At 49.2% G+C, this 14,505-nt stretch overlaps 1 long non-coding RNA gene across 1 annotated transcript; it reads right to left on the bottom strand.

The window, feature by feature from the left end:
• Nucleotides 1-8,312: 8,312 nt before the first annotated feature.
• On the bottom strand, nucleotides 8,313-13,967 carry LOC147576225 (uncharacterized). The gene is made up of 2 exons (XR_015241919.1): nucleotides 13,598-13,967; nucleotides 8,313-11,487 (listed from the first exon to the last, which is right to left on the bottom strand). It is a non-coding gene; the product is annotated as an uncharacterized LOC147576225 (long non-coding RNA).
• Between the last annotated feature and the right edge of the window lie 538 nt (nucleotides 13,968-14,505).

A 14,505-nucleotide genomic window follows, 5' to 3' on the forward strand; every position in this document is an offset into this window, starting at 1 on the left:
AATTCTCTGAGTGAAATTACCAAGTAGGCACTTTTTTAAAGCATTTGGTAAACATTACCAAATTGCCTTCCAGAGAGATTGGACCAATTTATATTCCCACCTGTCTCCTGCAGCCTTCCTTCACATTTTAGTACCCCGGTGTTTAAATCCCTGCCAATATCAGAAGCAAAATAATAGACGTGCTATTGTTGTAACTCATGTGCCTTTTATGACAACTGAAGACACACATTTTTTATATGGTTTATTGGCCTTTTGTACTTACTTTAACATACCTGAGCCCACTTATGTGTGGGTGCACGTGTCTTTATCTTCTTGACGAATAAATCTCTTTACATATGAAAATGACAACTCTCACGTACGTTGCATTTTTTGGCAATTTGTATTTTACCTTTTGCTTACCATTTTTCGATGTGTAGAAGCTTTAAATGTGGATATGGTAAAATCTAGCAATGTTTTTTTTTTTTCCTTTAGCATTATACTAAAGGAAATAAGTCCTACCCCAAAATGATCCCTGAATGGTTTGTTTGTCTGTTTTTAGTTCTTTTAGATGTCGATTTTTACATTTTACTGTTTAATTCGCTCGTTAATGACACTCACCCCTCAGGTGGTAACTGACTTCTCCAGCCAGGTAAAACCCCCCTGTTACGAGCTCGCAGAGCCCCCCCCCAGGTACCCTACCTCCCTCTCAGCACTTTTCACAATGGGAATGTTTTACGGGGTGTGTGAGTCTTTGACTGATGTCTGTGTCACGCTGTAGCACACAAGCCCCATGAAGGTAGGAGTCTCTTTTCCATCGTGTTAGTCCCAGACACCCGCATCCACTCACGTGTTACCCCCTCTGGTTTTGTGTAGGACACCTGCGGATTTCTGTTTCTATTGGCCCTTACCTGTATCTATTTAGCTCAGCTAATAGGCACATGTAAATGTATGCATACACATACACACACATATATGTGTATAATTCTGTAGCTATACATTTGGATCCTATCCAGGCTTTTTCTGACTTCGCAGCCTCCAAGGGACTGGCTGGGCTCATTTGACCATGCCATTCTCTTCTCCCCTGGCTTGGTAATCCCCCCGGGCTTTAGAAACCGGCGAACATAATACCTAAAAATAATTTAGTCTGTCTTATTTCTCCCAGTCCTGATTCACGGCTTTGATTTGTTTATCGCATTGGCTAAAACCTCCAGGACACGTAGCTCTTTCATATTGAGGCGGGGGGGGGGGGGGGGGCAGACACATAAAGCCAAAAGAGAAGAAGATTGTATTTAGGTTGTAATTTTTTTCAATTCTAAATTTCGAAAGATCCCCAAATGGTCTCCTGATGTGCGCACAAAGATGATTTTCATCTTTCTCCTATCAGCACTAAAAGCAGCCACCATCCACACCGCCCCCCAGCAGCCAGCCGCCCCCGGCAGCCTGTCCCGGTCCCCTCGTGTGCCACGGCAGTGAGATGAGTCTTCCAGTGGGGAGCGAGGGTCGCGTCCCTTCCAGCAGCAGGGTGCAGTGTATCGGTACAACACCTGGGTGTCAGGAAAGCTAGGACACAGTCCCAGCTCTCGCCCGAGGCCGGCCCCCTGCCTCGGACAAGCCACTGCCCCTCGGCGGTTCTCCTCTCCCTGCTTCCCGATCGAGGTACCTGCCTCCCACCTCTGCAGCCTAAGACTCCAGGCTTCTGCTGGAGTGGCCCTTCAGGCCATGTGGGTCCTGCTACCTCCCAGACCTTGATCTCCGAGCAAGGGGATCCCTGCCCAAGTGGATGCAAGCCAAGTGATGATTTAAATAAGCCCTGACTTGAAAGCCTGCTACAGTGAGGGTATTAAGGAGATAAACCTTGGAGAATATCCTATATTGGCTGAGTTGAGCCTACGTATACCATGGAGAGAAATGAGCCCTAAAGCACTGTCAACTGATGGCAGGAAGCAGAGTGTCCCAGACGAGTGATACCAGGAGAGGACAAAGTCAACAGGAAGCACGAGCAGCAGGTCCAGAGGAGGCAGACAAGGGCTCAGACCGCTCCCCTCCCCGGGGAGCCTTCCCTGGTCCCATCTCATCACCCCCACGTCTGTGCTCCCCGAGCAGCACGGTAGATGTCTTCACCGCCTTGCAAAGGCTCCTTGAGAACAGGGACCTCGCCTTGTCATTTTTCCCTTCCCCGAGCGCTTTTTCGATGCTCAGATGGTGACAACACTTTTACTCTTGTCAAGTCACGTTTTGTTTCGAATTCCAAAAAGATCAAATGGTTGTTTTAGAATATTTAGAAGCTAAAGAAAGGTACAGGAATATTCGTGATAATCACGTCATCCAGAAATCACAGATTACATCTTGATGTGTTGTATTTCTTCTCTGAGGCTCGTTGGTTGTTTTGTTTTATTATTGAAAAATTTTTTAAAAAGTGTTTATTTTTAAGAGACAGAGTGCGAGTGGAGAAGGGGCAGAGAGAGAGGGAGACACAGCATCTGAAGCAGGCTCCAGGCTCTGAGCTGTCAGCACAGAGCCTGATGCAGGGCTTGAACCCACGGACTGTGAGATCATGAGCTGAGCTGAAGTCAGACATCCAGCCTACTGAGCCACCCAGGCGCCCCTGTTTTGGTTTTTTTATGAAACCGATCTCATATGTATAACCTACTTGCGTATATCGCTGTAGAAATTTCTTACATCATTAAATATTTTTGTTAAATATGATTTTTTGATAGCTATATAATTTTCACCTTGTGCCTGATATTCTCCGTTTGTCAGATAGTTTCCTTTGGTCTTTGAGCTGTTAATAGTAACTCTGTGATAAGTATCTTTGCCCCTAAATCTTTGTCTACGTATCTTGTTGATTCCTCAGGATATGTTCTTAGATGGGAGATTATTGGGTCAAAAGATAGGCATTTTTATGGGGCTGCTCGTAGGTACTACTCCATTTCCTTGTAGAAATATGCCAGTTCTGTCTGAAATGACCCATCTCAACAAATCCTTGCCAGCGTTAGGTATTTAAATGATAATAATAAATATCTTTGCTCATTTCATAGTGAGAAATGGAAACTCATTGTTGCTTTAATGGGCTTTTCTTTGATTACTAGTGAAGCTGAAAATTTCCTCATTAGGTTACCGTCCATTTGTAATTTATCTTTTGTGGATTTTCTCTTCATTCCTTCTTCCCTCTCTCTCCCTGTCTTCCTCAGACATTCAGTAAAACTGTGCTGTTTACCAGCCCCTGCCCCGGGGGCCACGGTGGATATGGGTCAGGAAGATACAGTCAAGGACTCCGCATACCTGGGGTGATACGCACCCCAACAGGACACTGCCGGACAGAACGCTACCCAATGACAATTGCTGTGAGGAGGCGACCTTGCATAATTTTTAAAAATTGCGGTAAAATACACATAACATAAAATTTACCATCTTAACCACTTTTACGTGCATAGTTAAGTATCGTTAAAGTGTATTCGCATTGCTGTGCAACCAGTCTCCAGAAGTTTTCATTTTGTGAAACTGAATTTCATGCCCGTTAAACAACTGCCCTTGACAGTGACCGTTCCATTCTCTGGTCCTGTGATTTTGACTACTCCGGGGGTTTTATATAAGTGGAATCATTCAGTATTGTCCCTTTGCCGCTGGCTTATTTCACGTAGCATAATGTCCTCGAGGTTCGTTCGTGTAATAGCACGTGACAGGATTTCCTTCCTTTTTAAAGCTAAATAATATTCCATTGTCTGTACGTAGATCTATCTCCCACCCACATTTTCTTCATTAATCCAATAATAACACTTGGGTTGCTTCTCCCTCTTGGCTGTTGCGAACAACCCTGCCATGAACCGGGTGTACAAAGACCTCCCTGAGACTCTGTTTTTAGATCTTCGGGATGAATACCCAGAAGCGGGATGGCTGGATCATAAGCCAATTCTATTTTTAATGTTTTCAGGCACTGCCGTACCATTTTCCACAGTAGCTGCGCCATTTTGCGTTCCCATTGACAGGCTGCAGGGTTCCAGTGTCTTCACCTCCTTGCCAAAGCTCGTTGTTTTCTGTTGCTTTTCAGTGGTAGTCATCCTGATGGGTGTGGGGGTGCTATCTCATCGTGGCTTTGATTTGCGTTTCCCTGACGATGCGCGATGTGGAGCATCTGTTCACCTGCCCGTGGGCTCTCCGCGTGTCTTCGCGATGGGCGAGTTTTCACGCCGCATTTGCCACGGTTACGTGGAGCGTGGCGATACTGGGGGACGTTCATCTTTCTGCGTTAGCCCCTTCCTTCTTAGTAGTATCTTTAATATGAAGCCCACTTGAAATCACCCCTGTGATTTGCCAGTTTCTAAATGAGGGGAAAAGCCGGGCCTGGTCCTGATCAACCAAATCCTCCACTCTGGTGCAACATGAAGGTGAGAGGCCCTGTGAGCGTGGACAGGCGGGTCTGAAGTGACTCCAGGTAAGTATGAGAACGGGACTTTAAGTTCACCTTTTTTGCAGCCTCACTGTGAATGTTATATCAGCAAATATGTACCCAGGAATTTAACAGCACATTTAGGAAAAGACTGGAGGTCGACTATTGTCAATGGCTCTCTATGCAGTTGGAATTTACCAGTAATCAGGTGCCTCTTTGCTTTGGCTCTGGAGACACGACCCGAGGGACATACTAGTGGTGGCTGTCCTGTCCTCGCCTCAGAGTGGACATGTGTGGACAGGATTCAGACATGTGTGGACAGGCTGTGAGGTTTTCTAAGGCATTGGTGTTTCCCCCACGGTATCATTCGCGCTCGCGTCTCAGCTCTCGGAACTATCTGCAGCATCTTTTTTGACGCTGAGCTGGACAAACTGTTGTCTTGGAATGCTTCTCCCGGTGTGAACCGTTGCAGGCTTCAACGAGGTCACAGTAAACCAGCGTCCGCGGACACAACATGTGTTCTGGCTGTCGAATCTCCTCGTGTCTTCCCGCGACCCTCCGCTGCCCGGTATCGTCCTAAGAACGTCCTGATCCAGAGTCAAAGGGTGTGGAGATGGCGCCGGGTGCTTATGTGAATATTGGCCGGACCCTCATTTCCCCTTGGAGCCCGAGCCAATGCGGGGGGCCGCGCTGGGAGTGGGCTGTGACCAGACAACAAAGGGAGAAACCGGAAAGCAGATCGCTTCGCGTCCTACGCTCCTGAGCTGTTCGGAATCCGAACTGAACCAAAGGATTCGGTTCTCAACACTGCCGGGAGAGTGTTGTTACTGGGGTGCAAGAGAGTGTTACTTGTTACTGGGGTGCTAATCTTAGTTGGAAGTTTTAAAGGAGCGGGATAGGGAATGAACTTCTGCGGGAGGACCTGATACTCAGGAGATGTGCAGTCCTGTGGTTAAATAAATAAATAAATAAAGGGGCGCCTGGATGGCTCAGTCAGTTAAGCGTCTGACTTCGGCTCAGGCCATGATCTCGCGGTTCGTGAGTTCGAGCCCCGCTTTGGGCTCTGGGCTGACGGCTCAGAGTCTGCAGCCTGCTTCGGATTCTGTGTCTCCCTCTCTCTCTGCCCCTCCTCTGCTCATGCTCTGTCTCTCTCTGTCTCAAAAATAAATAAACATTTAAAAAAATTTTAATAAAATAAAAAAATAAAGAGGCAAGAAAGCAGTAACTGACACCGTATGAGTTTAATGGAGCAGCCTCCAGGGGGACCAGGCAAACGGGGCTTTGTGACAGGAGGCTCAGGCTCAGAGGATGCTGGGAAAGCCTCTGTCCCTCCAACAGCAAGCTCAGGGATCTGAGAGCAAGCCACCTTGTTGCATAGAAAGATGAGGCACCAGTATGAATACAGAAAGGCAAGAGCCTCAAACACAGGGGCCGTGCCACGAGGAGGCCGGGCTGGCCTGGCCTGTGGAGGGAAACGAACACAAGCAAAATGAGGTTTCCAGGCGATGCGCCAGGGCGGTTAGATGGCGATCTCTCCAAATCTGGCAAGGGGGCACCTGTTCCAGAAAGTTCATGCTGATCCTCGCCCTGTGCGTCCGGCTCAGCCACTGACTTCGCTCTTAAGTGTGCATCAGCCTCCCACCAGACTGCGTCCCCTCGTCAGCAGGGCCCACGCCTCCTTCAACCCGGACACAGTCCCTGGCGGAGCAGGTGCACCATGAGGGCGCGCTGGGAGGGACTGAAAATGGTGCAGACTCCGCCCCCCCCCCCCATAAAAGTGTTTAAATGTTCCTTCGAGTGAAATGCAAGCTAATAATGGGCTAACGCGGAGAACGGAGAGGTGTCCACACGTAGAGTGAAGATCAGGTTCGTTCCAGAGAGAATTTTGATGTTCTGGCTCAGTTCATAGTTTCGTGTTAAAATAATTTGTTCCCATCTGGGGGCTGGCAGAATCGTGTCGTAAAACCCCACTGATGTTTTCTCTTCTGAAAGGAGAAATGGGAGGCAGACTGGAAGGTTAACCCTGACACATTTGTTACAAACATTTAAAATAATTTGAACAGCATTATTGAGATGTAATTTACATAATGTATATAGAGAAGTCAGCGTGTCACAAGAGCGCAACCCAGGGTAACCCCCACACCCAGAGCAAGAGACAGAACGTTGCCAGCACCCCAGAGGCCCTGCCCCGGTGTTTGAGGGTCTTGGCACCTGGCCCAGTCTTTGCCGGCACTTTGGCGGCCGACTCTCGTGGATACGCTAGGCTGTGTTTTCCTAACTGAAGCCTGTCTTTGCTGCCGGCGAAGGATTTGGCAAGCCCAGCCTCCTCGGCTCTCAACAGGCTCCCTTGGGTCGTGGACCCCCTAAGAGCTGGTGTAGTGGACACTATGGTGGGCTGCCCAGACCCCAAAAGCACACACCTCCGCTCAAGTTCACGCCCCTTCCTGGGGCAACCCACACCCAACGTCTGACCAGGGCAGCGGATAAAGGCCAAGCTGTCGCGACCCAAGTCGGGACCGGTCCGAAGGGCCGTCCTAGCTCAGGGCTCCCCATAGGGACAGCCAAAACCGTCATCAGGCCACCCGCTTCGCAGCTCTCCTCCTCTGGCGGGTGCCACGTCCTCCCCCGGCCCTCGGGTTCTCCCTAGTCTAGCGTCTTGCGTTCTGTAGTCCTCCTGAGTCTGCTTCCTGGGCACCCGGCCTGCAGCCATGGGCTCCCCCAGCCTTCCGGCCTTCGTTTCTGGGCGCCGGCTGTGACCCAGGCCGAGGCCCTGAATCTGACGCCTAAAAAGAAAATGGTCATCACCGATGACTGCGCTTCACTGGTCGTCTGCCGCTGATGACAGCGCTGATGTCAAAGCTCTTCCGTGCACACTGCCCACGTGCTTTCTGCTCATCCATCCGTTCATTCATTCATTCACTCATTCAGCCCGCTGATCGGTGACGTCCCTGCCCCACGCCAGCAGCGACGATACAGTGAGGACTAAGGTCTCTCCCTCCCCATGACAAGTCAAAGGCCAGCGCAGAAAGCAGATGTCCTGGTGGGATTCTTCGGGTGCTGAGGGCCACGACAGGACAAGCCACGGAGAGGGGAGAAGAGGGGCGACAGGGAGGCAGGGCCTCCGGGGGGGTGAGGCTGCCGGGCCCCGGGGCCTGCGGCAACAGTGAGACCGCAGAGTGCCAGGGGAGACTCACGGCCGGGCCCCGACAGCCGCAGAGCCCGCACCTCGACCCCGGCGCCCTGGGGTCCCCACGGGCTGAACCCCGGTGGCCCGGAGCCCGAGAGGCCCAGCGGGCTCTGGCTTCCCCCTCACGCGCACACCGCTGGTTGGGGCCCAGGCAGCGGCAGGACGGAGAGCAGAAGCAAGGAGTCTGGAGGCACCGAGCGCCGGGTGGTGGGATTCCAAATAAAAGAATCATGTGACCTTGGCACGTTGTCCCCGGTCCCACGTCAAGCACTAAATTAACTTCAGTCCTTCTTTGCTACTTTCCGGAGTCGACAGGGTTTGTTGAGTTTTGTATCTCTAGTAGGAGAAGAAGCTTGAGAGAATGAGACCAAAAAAAAAAAAAAAAAAAAACCAACGACAACAACAAAAAAACGTGTAAAGTGAGACGTTTTTCACTGATCTGAATTTGCAGCCTATTGACACTTGCCACAAAATTGAAATGCTTGATCGTGGGGCCAGACACGCATCTTTGGAACATCACTGCTCAGAAGAACAATGAACATCAGATCGTGCTTTTAGATGTTACAAAGATGAAAATATAGCTTGCCTCTTTGTGAAATTAATCACCCTAAAATCCAAAGACAAATGGGATTCCTAGGGCAGTATGCAGCCAGTAATTTAATACCCAAGTTTTTCTGATCAATAAGCCATTGGCCTGTTAGAATATTTAAGTCATGCTTAAAGTCACTCAGGAAAAAAAAAAAGATCCATCAACTTAAGTTCTTTGAAAGCATGTCTTTAATTGAAAATGCCATTTTTTTAATTTATGCATTGCCTTTTGCATTTTTATAAAACGGTAATAAAAAATGGTTAATAAAAATACTTAAAATTTTTTTGAATCAGAGATGTCATGATTTATCATGTCTTTTATTTCACCAGTGTTTGAGCGCCAAAATTGTGTGTCGCTGCGTCGTACAACTCCAGGGGGCGCCATCCTGTTGCGATCTCAGGAAATGGGAGGCTGTTGAGATACTGTTATGGACAGCATGTCTGTGTCCTCCCCAAATTCTTATGTTGAAACCCTAATCCCCAACGTGATACTGTTTGGAGATGAGACCTTTGGGAGGTCATGAGGGCGGAGCCCCATGATGGAGTTAGTGCCCTTAAAGAAGAGTCCAGACCTTCCTCATGCTGACCATGGGTTAAAGGTTATGCAAGTTATTGGTGCCTTAAAAAAAAAAAAGAAACAACCACCTTGTACTACTATGTATTTCAGGCCGTGTAATGGTAAGAAACATTTGGCACCTGGAAGGGAAAGAAGTTCAAGTGTGCCGTTGCAGAACTCTACCCTATGAAGACATCTGACCTGGGGTGTTTGACCTTGGAGGAAGCAGAGTTTGAAAGGACTTCATGTGGACTCAGAGTTGAAAGCGGAAGATGGGCCGCTTTAGAAACTGCCGCCTCTTGTAATAGACCGTCTCCGCCAACGCCGAGCGGGAAAACGGGAGGGAAGTCTTCCTTCATGTGGAATTTTTCCCGAATGATAGCTGGACCTTCAGATGCAGTAGAGAAGCACGGAAAGGAGCACCTGTTCCGGAGGAAGCTTCTGGAAGCATTTAGGGAGGTCATGCGTGGCACACAGCTAGGAAGAGAGACATAGCACTTTTCTAGCATCTTTGTTTTCAAAGTCATCTGTAAAGGTTGTTATAGGGGCGCCTGGGTGGCTCAGTCGGTTGAGCGTCCAACTTCGGCTCAGGTCATGATCTCGCCGTTGGTGGGTTCGAGCCCCGTGTCGGGCTCTGTGCTGACAGCTCGGAGCCTGCAGCCTGTTTCGGATTCTGTGTCTCCCTCTCGCTCTGTCTGCACCCCCAACTCATGCTCTGTTTCTTTCTCTCAAAAATAAACATTAAAAAAATTATAAATCAATTAATCAATCAATCAATAAAGGTTGTTACAGAACCAAAAGCAGGGCAGTAAAAAGGAATACTAGCTGGCTGTCTGCCCCGCGTCTGCTGTCCCAGGCAGCATGTACATGTCCCCAGGTGCAGAGCTGTGGCCCATTCTCTCAGTCCCTGCAGCGTCCCCTGGAGAGAAACAGAAGCATGGGTCCATCTTACAGAGGGGAAAGCTGAGGTTCAGAGAGGCTGCTGAGGTGCCCGGGGTCACACGACTTTACGCATCCAAACTGGCAGCCTGCCGAGCTCCGTGGCCCCATCCGGTGGCTCCGCAGGGGCACACTGCGGGGGGCGAGGGGGTGCCGATCAGGCTTGGATGATTCAACACTGTGGGCTCCGGAGGTGCGGTTGAACAGCCTGCAGAGACAGGTGCTGACCAGACGCCAAGAGCACTGTCCGCATAGCCGGTGAGATGCACTCTGAGGGGCGAGGCTACCTGAAGTTTATAAGAAATGTTTTGAGGAGACGATTTGTAATCAGAAAAACCCCAGGGTCTGAGACGCCCGTTTCCTCATCTTTCCTGGAGAAATTGAGCCGACTTTAAATTACCCAACAAATTAGTTCATTTTAATGTCAGAATGCATGGAGGGGGGGAAGGGGTTCCGAGGTGAAGGAAAAGTAAGTGTAATTGCTTCTTTTTTTTTCGCGATCACAATATTACTTTGTTCATTATGAAATAATGAAGCATTATTTAATCCCATTATGAAATAAATGAGATTGAGTAAATAGCACATCTGCGTTCACGCAGTGATATAAAGTCAGGAAATGTTTATCCCACTGACATTTAAAAATAGCAGCTCAATTTTTCTTCGTAATGAAATCGTAGGTGTTGTCATTACAGAAATATATTTTATAAGAAATACAAATACGGCATTGTTAAATTAACTGTTAGGGAGCCTCTCCGACCGCACTCCTTCCTGGATCAGGTTGGGTTCTGAAACGTAGATTCACTTCTTCAAAATGGAGCTGATCCGTGGGCAGCGATCGATATCAAACAAAATCATCAGTGAAATGCAAAAGGGGGGGAAACAAGGCAGTATGAGAGAAGGTGAAGTCCACGAAACCCTAGTTCAGCATCTACACCTGCCCTCTTGTGGTATTCGTCTGTATGGCCGCCCACCGTGCACGTTCAAGACTTTCGGAAATGGGGTGCCCCAGCCAGCGTCCTGAATGGCCGTGAATATTCACCACAGAGCCCTGTCCCCGGATCGTCCCGATTCCTTCCAACGAGCCCTTGCTGGACACCACGTCTGCTAGGGCGTAGAGCCCTCAAGGGGCGCTCACGTTTGGTGACAGCGACATTGGAGCTCAATCCATTTCACTGTCCTGCTGCAGCTGCTAGGACTGCCTCACGAGTGACCCCCCAAAATGTGATGGTACAAAACAAGCGACCTGTGAGCCAGGAATTCAGACAGGGGCTGCTTTGGCCGGGGCTTCGCGGGGACTATTGAAAGGCCGTGGGGTGGAAACATCTGAAGGCTCGTTTGCTGTCCGGGGGTTGGGACTGGCCGGACGCCGGGGAGTTTCTTCTGCATGTGGCTCTTTGTGAGGGCCCGTGGGCTTCTTCAGAGGATGGTGGCTGTGTTCCAAGGGTGAGTGTCCCCAGGAGAAAAAATGCCAGGCAGAAGCTCTGCCTGTTTTTATGACCCAGCGTCAGAAGTCAGATAGGGTCGCCTCCACCAGATTCTGTTGACCACAAGGGACCAGCCCCGATGCGGTATGTTAGGGAACATGAACACAAGGAGGCGTAGATCACTGGGGTCATCTTGAAGACTGCCCACATTTTAATAATGAACCTATACTGTGCTTTATTTTTCAGTAAGGTGTGACTGCCTTCACTTCCACGCACCGGGCCCTGGCATGCTCTCCGCCCGGCCAGCATGTGGCACTGAAGTCCCCTCTCCTTCCTGCGTGAGTGTGTCCGGGAGAATGATTAAGGGAGATGTCCCAAATAGAGTGAATCATGCGAGGAAAGAGGCGAGATCTTCCGGGATCCAGCTCTGGAAGGAAAAAGGGAGGGCAGAGGAGGGATGCCAGCACAGATGGGTGGGAGGTGGTCAGGGTGGGGGTGGGGGTAGGGAGGAAGGGGGACTTCTCTCTTCTCTTCTGAGGCGTCTCCCTCCCAGACCCCCATTCTCCACCCCCGCCTCCACCTGCAATTTAAGAGATTCCATCAAGGACTTCTGGGCGAAATAAGAATGACTAATAAACATTAAAGAAAAAAAAACATCTCAAAGAAAAAAAAAAAAAAAACTAGTAACCCTGGAAACAGACATCGAAGCCATAATCGGATACCCTGAAGGAAGGGTGGGGTCAGAATGCTTTCTCAACGAATGGAACCTCCTTTAATCTGAAAATTGACTGCTGCCTATAATTATCTGAATGTAACTCAAGTCTTAATTCAGGTTTTCCATTTTTAAAAATATAAGTGTTTTGGTTCTGGAAAAAAAAAAAAATAGCCTCGTATTCAGGAAGACCGCACGCTGGTACTGGCTCACTACCCACAAGCTCTCTCGGGACAGCGGTGTAGCCAGAAGCCCTCACGGTGTGGCCGTCAACTGTAGGACAGAGAACTCACCCCCCTGATCTGGAACATTCTGCATTGTGGTCAGAAAGGAGCTGACGGAGGGCAGGGCTGGAGAATCCTGAGAAGGTGAAGTTGGAGCTAAGTCCTTAACAACAGGTGAACGGCATCCAGGACCTCCTCTGTGGGGTGTTTGGGAGAGCACTGTAGGCAGAGGGAAAGCATGAGCCAAGGGCCAGTATGTCAACAGGAGCCACCTGCCTGGGAGATGACAGGTACCAGTATCCTGATTGGTGGCATGTGGGTGTGGTAGTTAATAGGCATGTCAGGGAGGCTGAACTCGATCCATTGAGGTGAGTCTTCAGCGTTTTTAAGCAAGGGCACCAGCACCTGGGTAAATGTTAGAAGAATCCCTCTGTGTTTGGTGGCCATCCAAGAAGCAAGAGGTACGCCAAAAGGTGACAGCCGGAAGCTGAAAAGCAGGGGTGGCTGGGGCAGTGCCGGTGGGAATGGAAAGGAGGAAAGTACTGGAGAGACCTTTCTGAAGCAGGCTGGCATTCCAAGAGGGACGCGACTCTTCGTGTCGTATCTCTGATGCCTCGCGTGGGACCTCCGAATCCATGGCTGTCTGCGTAAGTGATTGGCCAACAAAACGCATGCAAGGAAGAGGCGGAAAAGGGGGAAGGGCCGGGGAGGCACGTTGAGGACCCCCATTTGAGAAACGGTTGAAAAAATTCAGGGTAAGAGAACCAGCCCCGCTGATGTTCTGTCCCCAGCTCTTCCCGCGTCAGCAGACCCCGCAGCAGCCCAGCGGTGAGACCCTCAGACGTGGTCCCGGGATGAGAAGATCATGCCGGCTTGCTCAGCCCGACGGTGTGGGCTGAAACGGGTCAGAATCGGTTCTGTCCATTTTTGTGCACAGTCTGCTCTCTCTAGACAGTTCATGTGAATAGCCCGGCTAGTTTCTCCCCATTGTCTTCCTAGACCTGGAATCACACCCCCAGTTCACTGCCTCATCTTCCCATATCATACTTACAGAGGGGAAAGTTTCCCAAATATCATTAATTACCTTAAGGAATTCCGTAACTGGCTGGGGCGCCTGGGTGGCTCAGTTAGTTCAATGGCCAACTCTTGATTTTGGCTCAGGCCATGATGTCACGGGTCATGAGATCGAGCCCCGTGTTGGGCTCAGCACTGACAGTCCAGAGCCTGCTTGGGATTTTCTCTCTTCCCCCCTCTCTTTCAAAATAAATAAACAAACATTAAAAAAAAAAAAAAAAGAATTCAATAAGAACAAAGACCTAAGTAGGGGCGCCTGGGTGGCTTGGTCGGTTAGGCGTCCGACTTTGGCTCAGGTCATGATCTCACGGCCCTTGAGTTCGAGCCCCGCGTCGGGCTCTGTGCTGACTGCTCAGAGCCTGCAGCCTGTTTCGGATTCTGTGTCTCCCTCTCTCTCTGCCCCTCCCCTGTTCATGCTCTGTCTCTCTCTGTCTCAAAAATAAATAAACATTGAAAAAGAAATTAAAAAAAAGGAACAAAGACCTAAGGAAGGATTACTTTTTATTAGTGATAGGAACTTCAGATACCTGTTCAGGAGTCAACAGCCCTCCAGACGAAAGCTAAGAAACGGAATCCGAGGATACCTGAATGGATTTCTCAGTTTTCGGTTGGTTTGCTTCACATCGGAGCCCTCATGTGATGAGCTGGTCCTGAGTACTAGCACCTGATAAACAACTCACTAATTATTTTGCTGATCACTTTCAATTTGGGGGGTTGCTGTAAAACTAAGATAGCAGCAGAAAATTTCGAAAACAGGGGAAGCCATCTCCCGGGATCCTGCACCCATCACGAAGGTCTCACAACGATTGTAGGGTTCCAGTCCTCGGCCCAAAGCGGATAGTTTCTTAGCTGTAAACACAGTGCACTTCGTGTCCTGCTTTTTTTCACTTAGCGTTATCTGATTCCTTTTTATGAGCAATGAAATGTGAGACGAGGTGGCTGGTCACACGGTGTTTTGAGAGACATTGTTGGAAGGATTGGGGAGTATTTTCTAAGCCCCATCGACTTCAGGGAATCAGGAAATTAAACTTTTTATTTATTGGTCTTTGACTTGCCCATAAATGGACACAGTTCCACCTTGTTTGGCTGCATTGTTCGAGCAGACACTGGCGACGCAAAGGCATGCCGGTGAGTAATTAGGCATTAGGTGAAGGCCGGGCAGTGCTTTATGGGGCCATTAGCAGTCAGTCGCTCAGCTGCCTTTAAGGTTCGAGTCTGCTCCTTGGACATCAGTTACCATGAGTTTCTTTGATTTCCAAAAACTGGGGCGGGGGCGGTGCAGACGTTTAAAAACAATAAACTGGCTTTTGTCCAGTCTTTTAAGGGAAAGGATAAAAGATGTCTGTTACATACGTGTTTTTTTTGAAAAAAACACTTTCTGAGTCTGATCAATGTTGTGTAGCACCTGAGGGCTTGGGGACTTAAACTATAGACG

Source organism: Puma concolor, chromosome D2 (genome assembly GCF_028749965.1).
Source record: "Puma concolor isolate L17-30 chromosome D2, mPumCon1.1.hap2, whole genome shotgun sequence".
Taxonomy (NCBI): domain Eukaryota; kingdom Metazoa; phylum Chordata; class Mammalia; order Carnivora; family Felidae; genus Puma; species Puma concolor.